The sequence below is a fragment of the Setaria viridis genome, chromosome 4 (genome assembly GCF_005286985.2).
Source record: "Setaria viridis chromosome 4, Setaria_viridis_v4.0, whole genome shotgun sequence".
Classification (NCBI taxonomy): Eukaryota; Viridiplantae; Streptophyta; class Magnoliopsida; order Poales; family Poaceae; genus Setaria; species Setaria viridis.
In genome coordinates, this window is record NC_048266.2 from 28,607,809 (window position 1) to 28,622,880 (window position 15,072).

At 47.5% G+C, this 15,072-nt stretch overlaps 2 pseudogenes; both read left to right on the forward strand.

Moving 5' to 3' along the window:
* The first annotated feature begins 12 nt into the window (after positions 1-12).
* On the forward strand, positions 13-6,992 carry LOC117853161 (G-type lectin S-receptor-like serine/threonine-protein kinase SD2-5; annotated as a pseudogene).
* Positions 6,993-8,316: 1,324 nt separating this feature from the next.
* LOC117853162 (probable receptor-like protein kinase At5g20050) lies at positions 8,317-10,301 on the forward strand (annotated as a pseudogene).
* Positions 10,302-15,072: the final 4,771 nt, after the last annotated feature.

A 15,072-nucleotide genomic window follows, 5' to 3' on the forward strand; every position in this document is an offset into this window, starting at 1 on the left:
GGATTCGGTCACCAGACGTAGTAGACGAGTTATGGGCCAACGGGGTGGCGTCTTCTTCGAAAGACCACGCCGCGCCGGACCAGTGGCGACTCTGGAGTTGGACGCTGACATGCGGGGAGCCTGGGAGGTTGGGACCCCTCCCGGAGGCGGAGGACCGCGCCGCGTACGTCGCTGACGCCATGCCCTATCCTGTTTCTTTCTTCCGGCCGCGATCCACATGCCCAATTGCCACCAACTGGCGCTGCCCGCTACCTGTTCGACGGAATGCGCCAGTGAGGATGCTGCGGCCTCGTTGCTAAGCGCCATGACCATGACGGTATGCTTTCTTTTGCCCCGCTTCCACGTTCCCCTTTGCTGATTTCCCAGATCCATAGTCTGATCTCCTGGTGACAATACTGTCAAGGCGCACCCATCATCTTGGCATGCCATTACAATCCTGGTTGATGGACATAGTTGGCGATGGCCAGTATTATGGCTTGGTGATCATATGGATGTTATGAAAAATCGAATTAGTAGAACTAGACTAAGGACTAGCTTACTGAATATGATGATTAATAGGTGATGAACAATGGATTTAGAGAACCCCTAGCTCTGTTTGCACATTTAACTGATTGCTAATACTAGATAGAAAAGGATGACCATTGAAAGGATGTCGGGATAAGGCTTTGGGATTGAGCTGTAGTACAATGAAACAGGATGCAGTTTTGTGAGCATCAAGCTGTATAGGAAAGGAATAGTCACCTCCTTCGAACAAATCAGACCTGAATTTCTCTCTCTGTGTTTAATTTTCCTAATAGTGGTTGCATGAGCATGATCACAGTTGTTCCATTGCATGTACTAGTTGTACATAGCATCTGCTTGGAACAGCCAAACGGTGGGCGTTGATTGCGGAACGGGTGTGCTCCCTAGGAACATCATATGTTGTTAATAAAACAGATCCTTCATTACGTTACTATACATGGGCACTTTAGCAATTATGTCCTGTTTAAAGATGATACCAGTACAAGGTACAAGGGAGTGCCGCATTAATCACTTTCTTTTGTTGCCATTTTTTGGTTCAATCTAGTCAACTACGTTGGTTATGTTACCACCTTCAATTTGCTCGGTGCCAACACTGACTTCCTGTTGTCTTCAATACAACCGGTAGCATTTACTTCACTCATTGGCTTGTGCTCGTAGGGCTACAATAGTGTACAAACCAGTCAATGTTAGACCTGCATGTCTGAAGATAAGATTCACGCTCACCATACAATATGAAATATAAAGGTGGGTAGCCCTCTAATCATTCCATCTTTCTGTCCATTCATGCATGCAAACTTTCTGAAACTGCAATCCTTTCGTCATTTGTTCCTTGATGCCAAATCGGAACCGATAGTTTCAGTTTGATATATTCCGCATGTATCATTCAAAGCTTTTATTCTTCCACTTCCCTCCTTATTACTACCTCTTCCTCCAAAATCGCTAACCCTTTCTAGTACAAATCCTTAGTTGTGAATGCTTAGCTTGACACCATATGGTAAAACAACCCATCTCTACTCGGAGTTGACTCCACAATGGACTTCCAGTTGTCTCCTGTTTTCTGATATATTTCCTATGTACGTATGCATGCGTAAGTAGGGAGAGAGTCCGTGTACATCTTGTGTAAGCCAGGCGTGAGAACTCCAACTCTTCTCCCTATATATGTACTGAATCAATTATCAGTTAATACAGATTATTATCCTACACATAATCTTGCTGCCGCCAGCGCACTTGCGTGGCTGCTGGCCCAGCATGCGAGTCAGCAGCACTAAATTCATCCCTTCACTATGGCATATAGCGGCACCAATCACCAAGGTAGTGAGTGTAGTTTTTTTTTAACATATGTAGTGAGCGTAGCTTCAGTAGCGGAAGAAAGAGCCTTATCATAGCAGGAAGTGGGAGCTCCTCTGGGATGCTATAGCTCCATTATAGTCCACTATTTAAACAAGTGGGTGCGGACATGCGACATGTGTAGAGCCTGCAATTGCACCCGGCGCCAGGAGGTGTGCACACCCTGGTCAACTGCCTCTGACGGGAACCGATGCCCAAACGGCGCTCAGCCATCGCCACCAGGCTGGACTGTGCACCTCCTGTTCGTGAAATGTGCCTCTGAGAATGCTGCTCATGCTGGAGCATCACGAAGTTACAGTTCCTGTATGCCCACATTCTGCTTCCTTCATGGTATGTTTCCAGATCTATTGGTGATAGCTAGTCGGGTGGTGCTTGTTGATCATAATGTGCTAGACACCAACTGCCTGACAAGCAAGATTGGTAGCCAAACCGTGCCACACATTGCCATGCCTAAGGTAGGTGGTTTAGTCAGCTGTTTGGTTGTAGACAGCTCAGTCCGACATGCCAGTGACTTATAAAAGCATGGCAATATTTTCTTAGCCTGGCCAAAGTATGGCAAACAATGTGATGAACTAACCTTAGTCAAGTTTGGCAAGAAATTGTGGCAACCATTGGCAATCATAAGGACTGGCTGGTTATGATTAAGTTAGCCAAGGGATGTGGTACTTGAGATATCCGTTAGCCCTCTTCACAAGTTAACTGAGTCACTAGAACATTAATCATCTCCTTTGAACAAATCAAACCCTGTCTGGGTTTTCGTTTTGTTGATAAAACATCTTATACCATATTATATTAAATACTAAAGCAATGATATGCAGCTCTCCTAAGTGTTCGAGAAAAAAATATTAAATAGTAAAGCAGGCATACCTTCTCCAAAGGTGATGGCTACAGAAAAGTTGAATTTGGACACAAATACATGACACATATGCCAGAAGGTAGAATGGGTGCGCATGACCGGTAATGGTCCCATGACCTTATCACAGCTGTTTCACAGCACGCAGTAGCTGCACGTAAGATCTGCTGGGAGCCTGGGACTAGTCAAATGGTTGGTGTGGAAACTGGAAGGCCATGTTCCCTAGTCAGTAACATCATATCCTGTTTAGAAAACAGTGACTGTGCCTCCTCTACCACAGATGATTGGTGTAACAATTTTTATATCTATATTATATGATATAAGAACAAAGTAGTGCAAGATAGTGCCATATCCACCTTTCTTCCCTTGCCATTTGGTCAAAAATATATGGCTGCGTAGACCAGTATGCCATGTTGTTATTAACTATTTTTTAGGTTCCACTATAGACTTGATCTTAAATACAGCTGCCAGTGTTTCCTTCACTGATGCTGCTGAAGGATGATGCCAGTGCCTTGTATCTTCCTTGCATCTAGATAGTTATACTGTTCAGAAAGAGTGAAAGACCATAATTTGTCAAGTAAATGCATAATAGTTTTAGTTCTCAGTCCCTTTGTCTATGCTTCTTTGCTGATGAAATGTCCCTTCTATTTAATATGTACAGGAGAAAGGAAAAAAGGATGACTTGGGATTGGCCTTTGACATGAAATTCAACCCTAGCTTTAGTAGTTTGGTGTGTAGCTTCCTAGCTGGGTGGAAAAGAAGAAGAATTCAGGGCCTTGATATCTTTTTTCATCTTCTATGCCATTAAAATGGCACCGAGGGCCTTAGCCCTCATGTGCTCAATCCAAGTCAGGCTAGAATTGCTGAAAGGTGGGTTACCATGCCTTTTGATCAATTCATCTTGTTTCCACTCCATGCAAACAAATCTCCTGAAACTACAATCATTCTATTCTTTATTCCTTAATATCACAGTGCAACCACAGTTTGAGTTTGATATACATAGCGATGCATCATACAAAGCTCTTATTGATCCTCTTTTCCCTTATTACTACCGCTTCCTTCAAACTTGTTAACACTGTCGTGAATAAATCCCTTCTTGTGAATGCTGAGCTTGGCACTATGTGGAAAAATAACCCATTCCTCCTCCACAATGAATCTCCAGACAACTTCTCTGTGCGTCTCATCGTGGGCACCACGCGGATAAGTGTCGACTACGAATATAGTCCTCCTTTACTTGCCTGTTGTCTTCTTGTGTGCAGGACTTGCAGCCACCTGTGATGACTACATCTTCTCCATATTTTTCATGCATGAGTTCACATTGGATCCTGTTTATGACCAGTATTTGCCCAAGGTAGTCTGGTCTGCCAACCGTGACCGGCCAGTCAGAGAGAATGCCACTGTTCAATTTACTGAACCTGGTGACTTGGTAACCCTATGATGCTGATGGCACACTAATTTGGTTCTCCATACCTCCAGCAAGTCAGTGATCAGCATGAATCTTACTGGTCAGGCAATCTGGTGCTCTTAGATCATAGAAATATGGAGGTCCTTCGATCACTCAATTGACACTTGTTGTTTGGCAGATGCTACATGTGGGGCAGAAACTCGTGGCGAGCACCTCAGAGACAAATTGGGCCAATGGAAGATTCTATGTCACAGTACTCTCTGACAGCATATATGCATTTGCAGGAGTTGATACTCTAGCATACTATCGAAGCCCCCACTGGTGGAAATATCACAACAAACACTTCAACATACATTGTACTCGGGAATGGCAGCCTGGAGGTTTTCACTTCATTCTGGGAGACTGGGGCACCAGATTATCAGATTTGGCTTCCCCCAATCCCTATGGTATAGAGTTTGTGAAACTAGACTGGGATGGGCACTTGAGGGTGTACCATTGGGAAGTCAGTGGAGATTGGGTGAGCTCAGATGTTCTTGATATAGCTGATTCTTGTTCTTACCCTCTAGCTTGTGGGGAATATGTCATCTGTTTGGGTGGACAGTGCAGCTGCCCTGATGCAGCTCTGAGCCAGTCTGGATTATTCGATTTGTTGATCCCAGGGAGCTTAATCGTGGCTGCTTCCTTAGAGATTCACTATCATGTGGATCAGCCCAGAAGGCGAGTTTTCTTGCTCTTCCCAACACCACACACTTCAATATTGTTTACAACTGGACAACAAATGAAGATCGCTGCAAATTATCATGCTTGAATGATTGTTCTTGCAAGGCAGCATTTTTCCTTCACATGGACGATTCTTCTGGTTTCTGTTTTCTTGCATCTGAAATCTTCTCAATGATAAGTGTAAGTGTAAATTCACAAAGTCATTCAAGAAATTTTAGCTCCTATGCATTTGTTAAAGTTCAGGAACACAGAGCCATGCTATCTAAAGAAAAAATAGCCATTATATTGGTTATTAGTTCTTCAACTTTTGTTGCTTCAATTCTTACCACAGTGCTCATGGTTTTAAGAAGAAAGAGCACAGAACCAACAGATGATGGAGACACTATTGATCAGTTGCCAGGGCTACCCACAAGATTTTCTTTTGAGAGTTTGAAATCGGCTAGTGGGGATTTTTCACGGAAAATTGGGGCAGGAGGATCTGGTTCTGTTTTTGAGGGACATATTGGTGACATGCAGGTTGCTGTAAAGAGATTGGATGGCATAAATCAGGGGGAAGAGGAATTCTTAACAGAGGTTCAGACATTTGGAAGCATCAACCACATACATTTGGTTAGTCTAATTGGATTTTTGTGCTGAGAAATCACACAGGCTTCTTGTGTATGAGTACATACCTAATGGATCTTGGATAAGTGGATTTTTGGAAAGCACCAAGCAGCCCCACTTGATTGGGAAACCAGATTGAAGATCATCACCGATGTAGCATGGGGATTAGCTTATCTTCACAGTGATTGCCGGCAAACAATAGCTCATCTGGACATCAAGCCACAAAATATCATATTGGATGAGATGTTTTCTGCTAAGGTATCCAACTTTGGGCTTGCCAAGCTGATTGATCGCGAGCAGAGCACTATAATGACGAGATTGAGAGGGGCACCTGGTTATTTGGCCCCTGAGTGACTAACATCTGTCATCACTAAAAAGGTTGACATGTGTAGCTTTGAAATTGTCGTCATGGAAATTTTGTGTGGAAGAAGGAATTTGGACTGCTCACATCCTGAAGAAAGCTGGCATCTCATTACCATGCTGCAAGAGAAGGCCAAAGATGACAAAGATGACCAGTTGATCAACCTCATTGATCCATGTTCCAGTGACATGAAATCACATTTGGATGAAGTGTTTCGGGTGATGAACCTGGCTGTGTGGTGCTTGCAAGTCGACAACAATAGAAGGCCTTCCATGTGCATGGTGGTCAAGACCCTTGAACGTACAATGAGCGCTGAAACCAAGCTTGAGCTGAGCCGCTGACATTCAGACTTTCGGAGAGCCTAGGAGATCAGGACTCGGGACCCCGCCCGGAGGCGGAGGGCTGCGGGGCGGGGGGCGCGTCGCATACATATCTGTAGTAGATCGACGAGGGTGTACGCTGCCCAGTTGCCTTCTTACGGCCGGGACCCAACAGCCCAATTCGCGGCTGCCATCGCCGCCATGCGGCACTGCCCTCCACCTTTTTGATGGAATGCGTCTGTGAGGATGCTGCGGTCTTATTGCTAATCGCCATGACGGTATGCTTTCTTTCTGCCGCTCCCTTCTTCTGTGTTCACTTTGGCACTTTCCAGATCCAAAGTCTGATCTCCTGGTAACAACATTGTCAGGTCGTGCTCATGAATCCTTTCATGCCATGCCATTGCAATGCTGGTTAACAGCTTAACGCGCATCATTGATGACGACTAGCCGTATGGTGCATGGTGATTGTACGAATGTGCTAGACATGGCTTGCCAGAATAAGACTGCAAGTTGCATCAGTAGAATTAGACTAAGGACTGGCTTGCTGATTTTGATGATTTGTCACATTTGTGGGCCTATAGCTATAGATGAACAAGTGCCTATGATTGCAGCTAGTCCTGTTTGCACGTTAACTGATTGCTAACACCGGCAAAGACCAGACCATTCAGAAAGGATGCCAGATAAGGCCCTGTGAGCATTGAGCTGTAGTGCAACTGAACATATGCACCTTTCTGAGAATCGAGCTGTACAATGGAAAAGTACAAGGGATAGGAATTGAATAGCCACTCCTATGAACAAATCAGAACAAAATTTCACTCTCAGTGTTCAATTTTCCAAAGAATAGTAGTTGCATGAGCATAATCAGAGCTGTTTCATAGCATGCACCATGCAGTAGTTGCACATAGCATCTGCTTGTGAGTAGTCAAACGGTGGGCATGGAAAGGGTATGCTCCCTAGCCAGTAATATCATCTGTCCGTAATAAAATAACCTCAATTACATTGCTATACATAGGCAGTGTAGCAATTAATAAAGCTGAGACCAATACAAGGTACAAGGGAGTGCCGCGCTGATCACATTCTTTCGTTGATATAATTTTGTTGAGACTAGTCAACTGTGTTGGTATTGTTATCACCATCAATTTGCTCGGTGCCACCACTGACTTCTTGTTGTCTTCAGTACAGCACAAACCAGTCAATTTTAGACTTACATCGCTGAAGATAAGATTCACGATCACCATAAAATAAGGGTGGGTAGTCTTCTTCTTGTTGTCTCCAATACAACACCAACCAGTCAGTGTTAGACTTACATTGCTGAAGATAAGATTCATGGTCACCATACAATACGAAAATAAAGGTGGGTAGTCTTCTGTTCATTCCATTTTTGTCTCCACTCCACTCAAACAAACTTTCTGAAACTGCAATCCTTTCACCCTTCCTTCCTATGCCAAAGAGCAACTGGCTGTTTGAGTTTGATATATTCTGTAACCATGCATCATTCAAAGATCTTATTGCTCCTCTATTCCCTCGTTATTATTACCTCTTTCTCTGAACTCTCTAATCCTATCTTTAACAAATCCTTTGTTGCGAATGCTGATCTCGGCACCACATGGAGAAACAACCCATCTCTACTCCACAATGAACTTCCAGATGATTACTTCTCCATGCGTCTCATCTTCCCTCATCCTTATGGCACCACCAAGATAAGTGTGGGCCCACATGTTGATAGTGTTCGTATATTTGCCTGCGGCTTCTTCTGTGCAGGACTTGCAGCAACTTGTGATGCCTACATCTTCTCATATTTATTGTTAACGCCTTCAGAGAAGGTGGTGTTTTGTATTTGGAATTTCCCCATGTAATCTGGTCCGCCAACCACAACCGGACAGTCAGCGAGAATGCCACTGTTCAACTTACTGAACTTGGCGACTTGGTGCTCTATGACGCAGATGGAACACTGATTTGGTTCACGAATACCACCAACAAGTCAGTGGTTGGTATGAATCTTACTGAATCAGGCAATCTAGTGCTTTTAGACCATACAAATATGGAAGTATGGAGGTCCTTTGATCGCCCAACTGACACACTTGTCACTGGGCAGATGCTGCAATTGGGGCAGAAACTTATGGCAAGAGCGTCAGAGACAAATTGGGGCGAAGGAAAATTCTATCTCTCGGTACTTGCTGATGGCATGTATGCATTTGCAGGAGTTGATACTCCTCTAGCATACTATCAAAGCCCCACTGGTGGAAATATCACAACAAACACTTCAGCATACATTGCACTCAAGAATGGCAGCCTGGAGGTTTTCACTTCATTCCGCAGGATAGGCGCACCAGATTATCAGATTCGGCTTCCCCCAGATGCCTATGGTATTCAGTTTGTGAGGCTAGACTGGGATGGGCACTTGAGGCTATACCAGTGGGGAGTCGGCAGTGGAGACTGGATGAGCTCAGATGTTCTTGATATAGCTGATCCTTGTTCATACCCTCTAGCATGCGTGGAATATGGTATCTGTTCAGATGGACAGTGTAGCTGCCCTGATGTAGCCCTCAGGCAATCTGGATTATTCGAGCTGATTGATTCCAGGGAGCTTAACTCTGGCTGCTTCTTAACAGACTCACTATCCTGTGGGTCTCTTCAGAAGGCAAGGTTTCTTGCCCTTCCCAACACCACTCGCTTCAATGTAATCCATGATTGGACAACAAATGAAGGGAACTGCAAATCATCATGCTTGAATGATTGTTCTTGCAAGGTTGCATTTTTCCTTCACACGAACAATTCTTCATGTTTCTGTTTTCTTGCATCTGATATCTTCTCAATGATAAGCGTTAACGCACAAACTTATTCAAGAAATTTTACTTCTTATGCATTTTTTAAAGTTCAGGGGCACAAACCTGTGCTATCGAAAGGAAAAATAGCCACTGCCTCGGTTGTTGGTTCTTAACTTTTTGTGCTACAGTTGTTGTCTTGGTGCTGATATTTATAAGAAAAAGGAGCGCAGAACCATTACATGGTGGTGACATTGATCAGTTGCTAGGGCTGCCTACAAGGTTTTCTTTTGAGAGTTTGAAATTGGCAACTGCAGATTTCTCAAGGAAAATTGGGGCAGGAGGATCAGGTTCTGTTTTCAAGGGACATATCGGTGATAAGCATGTTGCTGTGAAGAGATGAGATGGCATAAATCAGGGGGAAACAGAATTCTTAATGGAGGTTCAGACTGTTGGAAGCATCAACCATGTACATCTGGTGAATCTAATTGGATTTTCTGCTGAGAAATCACATAGACCCCTTGTGTACGAATACATGCCTAATGGGTCTTTAGATAAGTGGATTTATGCAAAGCACCAAGCAGCCCCACTTGATTGGGAAACCAGATTGAAGATCATCACTGATGTAGCAAGAGGATTAGCTTATCTTCACAGTGATTGCCGGCAAACAATAGCTCACTTGGACATTAAGCCACAAAACATACTATTGGATGATATGTTTTCGGCTAAGGTGTCCGACTTTGGGCTTGCCAAGCTAATTGATCGTGAGCAGAGCACTATAATGACTAGATCCAGAGGGACACCGGGTTATTTAGCCCCCGAGTAGCTAACATCTATCATCACCGAAAAGGTTGACGTGTATAGCTTTGGCATTGTTGTCATGGAAATTTTGTGCGGAAGAAGGAATTTGGACTGCTCCCAGCCTGTAGAAAGTCGGCATCTCGTCAGCATGGTGCAAGAGAAAGCCAAAGATGGCCAGCTGCTGGGGACCTGATTGATTCACGCTTCATGGACTTGGAATTGCATTCTGATGAAGTGTTCAGGGTGATGAACCTAGCTCTGTGGTGCTTGCAAGTCGATACCAGTAGAAGGCCTTCCATGTCCATGGTGGTTAAGGTCCTTGAAGGGACAATGGGCGTCGAAACCAACCTTGATTTGGACCTTGTAAACATAGATTTAATGGTGGCGAACCGAGCAGCTCGTTGGAATAATGTGACTCTGCAGATTGAATCCATTCTTTCAGGGCCTAGGTGAGGTTGCCGGTTACATTGCGCAGTCCTGTACTCGTGTGCTGTTATGTACCTCTTAGATGCTTTACCTCTATGTAACTCTTTTTACACGTTTTGCTGTTATATACTGACATCATAAGTTTCTGTTTTGCAATCAAAAGCATATTAATCTCTTATGGTACCAATATCTATACATTCATATTGCATTAATTTTATTCAACGTGGAAGGATCTGAACTGAGCTCTTTACGTCAATCAGCCTGAGTTTGAAATTTATTCGTTTATTGTACCTTTGGTTCAGTGGGGGTATCAAATCAAAGCTCGTTTCCTCATGGCGTTCAACCTGAAAAATTGCACCGGTTGCCCAGTTGGATTTACTTAACAAGCCATTTGTTGCATAGTTGTAAAAAGGCACACTGGCACATAATAGTTCGTGCGGTTGTTTGAACACTGCGAAAATTGTGCCATTTGGGTCAATTAGCTTTAGAATCACACAACTTGTTTCCACCAGCTTGTGCAAGTCCAGTGGTGTAATATGCTGGTATCAGTTTCTGCTTCCACTCAAGCTACCTTAATACACTTCTCTCTTACTTATAAAAGCAAAGATTTTGTGTCCAAATTGTTGGGTATCTACCTGGATGGCGGAGCTGCTAATCATTCAGGGCAGGAAATTGTTTGTTTGTACCTTTGGTTTCACCCGCAGCCGCGGCGGCGTTGGTGGGCTACTTTCCCTTCCAGAGCGGGACGCGGAGCCCACTAGGCCAGCAAAATGGCCCTATTGAAGCCCGCGGCAGCGGATTGCAATGAAACACTCCGCTGGGCCGGCACACTGTTCAGAGAACGGAACGCGCACTGTTTCCTCTTCATTTTCGCCCGGTGCTTGTGAACCGAATCAAAAGGCGTGTCCCTCTGCGCGTCAGATCGTTCTTCTTTCTACCGCACCCACAAAAGTGAGGCGATGGCTGCTGTGCTAGTCACTTGCCCACACTCGAGTTTCGTACGAGCGTTCAAAAAGTCCTCACTCCGACCACAAGTTTACCGTTCCGGCTGCTCAGCTTTGGTAGCCAAAGCAGGGACGCCACACCGCCGTAATTCCCAAGGCAAGCCTCAGCGGAAGCCACCACATGCAGGAGTCGCCGAGTCGCGCTGCCACTGGCCATCGTTCAGCCGGTCGTCCAAACTCCAAAAACGACGTTTCAGAGCCAGGGGCACCCGGCGGCATGAAAAGACGTTTCAACCAACATGCGGTGGTCACAGGGGCGAATAAGACAGGCGGTAAACGCACAACCTCCCCCGAGACAGATCCTTCCCCAACGCAAATCCCGAGGCGCGCGGCCAACATGCCTGCGGCCACTGCTTTGGGCTGGTAGCCGTAGGCCCGTAGCTAGCTGTGGTACAGTGACGGTACGTGACCGGGGTCACGCAGCTCGCCTCACGCGAGCAAGCGATCGCGCTTTTCGCCGTGGCCCGTCGCCGCCAAAGTCCGTGCCCGCGCGCCTGTGCATGCGCTGGTATGGCATCTCCTCGCCTTTTCTTTCACCGGCCCCGTGCCCGCGTCGCGTGTGCGCGCCAGCACCCCGCCCGGAGCCAGCCTGATCGAATCGAAGATGCCCGCGCGCGGCCGGTGTCGTGCGTGCGCGCCCGCGGCGGGGCGGCGCGCGAGGGGATCCGAGGACGGGCGGGCCGGGGCGTACGTTTCAGAGCTCGGCATGGGGGAGAAAACAGAAAAGGTGGTTGCGTTGGTGGAGGTGGCCGGCCGCCGGGCGGGCAAAAGCGCAAAGCGCAAAGGGCACCGCAGGGTCCCCCGCGGTCGGCGCGGCCAAGGACGCAGGCGGACGCTCGCCCATCTCCTCCAGTTCTCCACTCCATCTCCCCCGATAGTCCCTGTGCGCGGCGCCGCGCGCGCATGTGATCCTGCGTTCCTGCCGAGCGCCGCACGGCTAGCAGGCAGGTACGTGATGTGCAGTGGCTGAGGCATGGGCCCCTGCCCCCATCGTTCTTCAAGAGGGGAGAGAGAGAGAGAGTAGAGCACCTCTTCTCTCCCAATGGAACGGAATGGAACAGATATTGCGTCGCCACCAACACGCACATGGCCTTGCCTAGCCTTGCCACCTTTTTTCTATACACTGACATCTGTATCTCCAGCTACGGCCGTATGCAGCGCCACACAGTCGGGTTGTGAGGGAGCAAAAACAATTGACTCTTCACAAAAGTACACATCTCCGCCGTGCATGCCCAGCGGCTTAAACTAGACACCATCCACCCTTTTCGGGCAAGGACGGAACGCTACACTAATTAAGCTGGTGTCTCCCCCCAAACACGTAGAGACAAGACAAGAGCCGCTCGGTCGGTCGGCCAAGGCTAGGCGCGTGCCAACCACGAAGCGCGAGTTGGTGGCTGCCCCGGGCCGGCATGGCATCGCGCATCTACTTGCATTGCATTGCAGCTCGCTGCCGTGTCGACGCGCGCGTCCACATGCCTAGAGACCCAAGTTTAGCACAGTAGTTTTTTCTATTCGCGGCTTCGCATGCGGCATCTTGGATTTTAATTCCTGGCCCCGGCCCGGCCGTATGTTTGACCGGCATCATATCGTGGTTTTGTGGCTGCCTGCATGTGCGCTCGAGGTCGCCGAACATGTGGAGGCAAATGATGGCGTGGCCTGCTCCTCATGTCCATGCATGCCTGGCCCTGCGTTGCGATGGCCACCGGTAGTGGTAGGTTGTGATGATTGGGGTGTCTCCATAGAAATCCATGGTTGATAGATCATGAGTGCATGCCATCGATGTCCATCCGCATAATGCGAGGCATCATGTCAGGCTGCACTGGAGAACAGCTGAACAAATCCGACGCCTTTTCCGAACTGTTTGACTCCCTTTCCCTGAAGCCAGCTGATCTGTTGTGATTATCGGAATGTCGGTTTGAACGATGCCAATTTCTTGATTTTGATCGAACAACCAAATTAACTCAGAGCATTCATCGAGAGGGAAGAAAAAACAGAGCAAAGCAATTAAGCCAGTGGTTTGCATGCTGATGAAGTGAAGCCTGAGGGGATCGGATTCGTTTCGGAGGATACAGCGATGTTCTCTCTGATGAGTCAGCTCACGAGCGCTGCGCCCAGATTACCGTAGGCACTGCTCTGGCTGCTCTCTCTTTTGCTTCTCCATCCCCCTCGTGATCTGTTCCCTGTGACCTGCCTGCGACCTCTCAGCCCAGCCTCGTCACTGCTGCCAGATGAAGCCGACGGCAGCAGTCAGCAACAGAAAAAAAGAGGCGAGTGGTCACTCACGAGTCACGGCGGCACATCCCCCATGTCACTATGTCAGTGGGCCTTGAGAGAGAAAGACGACCGGCACAGCATTGCGATGTTGGTCGTTGTTCCATGGGTTGGTTGGGTTGGGTTGGGATCCGAAGGAGCGGTGGACCACCATGGCGCCGGGGTCGTCGGCGGCAAGGAAAAGGATGTTTCCATGCGCATGCAGTTAATCCGTTGCCGAGACGTCCTCATCGAGCTCGCCGATCATCGCCAACAGGGGCCATGAACCTAGTTAAATGTGGGATGCATCATGCATGCCATGCCATGCCATGCCAATGAAGCGCTTCTTCTCAAGATACAGTAGCAGTATCTAGCTAACTCTCCATTAGGTATTTTATAAACACGCTTTTTGGAGAGGATTAGGGTTTTATTTGTATATGTGGTTGTCGTGTTCTGCTTGTGGGTCTCTTAAGGCTTTCACAATTGGACGTGCATTGAGCTAGCAGGCGGCGGGTAGGCAAGTAGGAGTGGCGGAGAGGATGTGGGCGATCCGTTTGCGATTGCAACAGGATATTTGGTGCACGGAAGCGCGGCGTGCTAGGCTACCGCTACCGGATAGCATCCAGCTTCCGGACGACGAACGGAGGACTCTGGGAACTCGGCATCACTCCGTCCGAGTCATTGAGACTTGAGACTGAACTTGTCTACCTACTCCACATGCAGTGTTTAATTTGGTCTTCAGAAACATGGTTTTGTCCATGGGCCCACGTAGATATGTACGTATAGGTACACTTGGCATTAGAACAAATAATTAATCCGCGAAACAAATGACATACAAATGCAATATCTCAGGATCGATCTATCAGCGTATCTTCGGTTTACCATAAATACCCATGCATGAGTGGATTCATCATAGAGTAAATTATATTTTTTTTTAATCAAGTACCTGAATAGTTCAAAAATAAGTGCATGTTTTTGTATTTGACACATTTTTTGTAGGTATGTCAAAATAGTTGAAATATAACCAAAGATGTAGAATAATTTTGGCCCTAAATTCACCCGTGCCCACGTTTTCAAGCTCCTAGAATAATTCTCATTTCCAAAATTGTTTTAGAAAAAGTATAATGTATTTCAAATCACTTGATAGAAAAAGTATAATTGTTCCATGCACTCTTCTTCCCCGACTTTTTCCCTTGACATGGCAGGCTCCAGGTGGACGGCAGGAGATGCGGGTGGTGCTGGTCAGGCAGCCGGCGCAACCGGTGCGCTACCGGTGCTCCTGGCTCACTCCCCGACCCGCTCGGAGAGCCTCTTCCTCCCACCGTCGGTCACGACCAGTGGCGGCGCCGCAGGGCGGCAGCTGAGGAGGAGGAGGCGGTTGAGGAGCAACGGCGGGAGGAGGCCACGGCTGCGCGATGCTGAGGCGCGAGAGGCGGTTGCAGCTTGGGCAGCACGCGTGGCAGCTGTGGAGGCCGCGGCGACGCGTGCAGCCAAGGCAGCCCACCTAGCCATGGAGGAGGCACAGGCGGCGGCGGCGGCCGCCACCCAGCAGCGTCTGGAGGCGGACCAGCTGCGCGAGGAGACAGAGGCGACGCGCGAGATGGCGCGTCGTGACAAGATGGAGTTGAGGCGCGCAGTGCAGGGCGCCGGTGCCGAGGTGCACGACGACCGTCCTGAGTCGAAGGAGGCGGACTG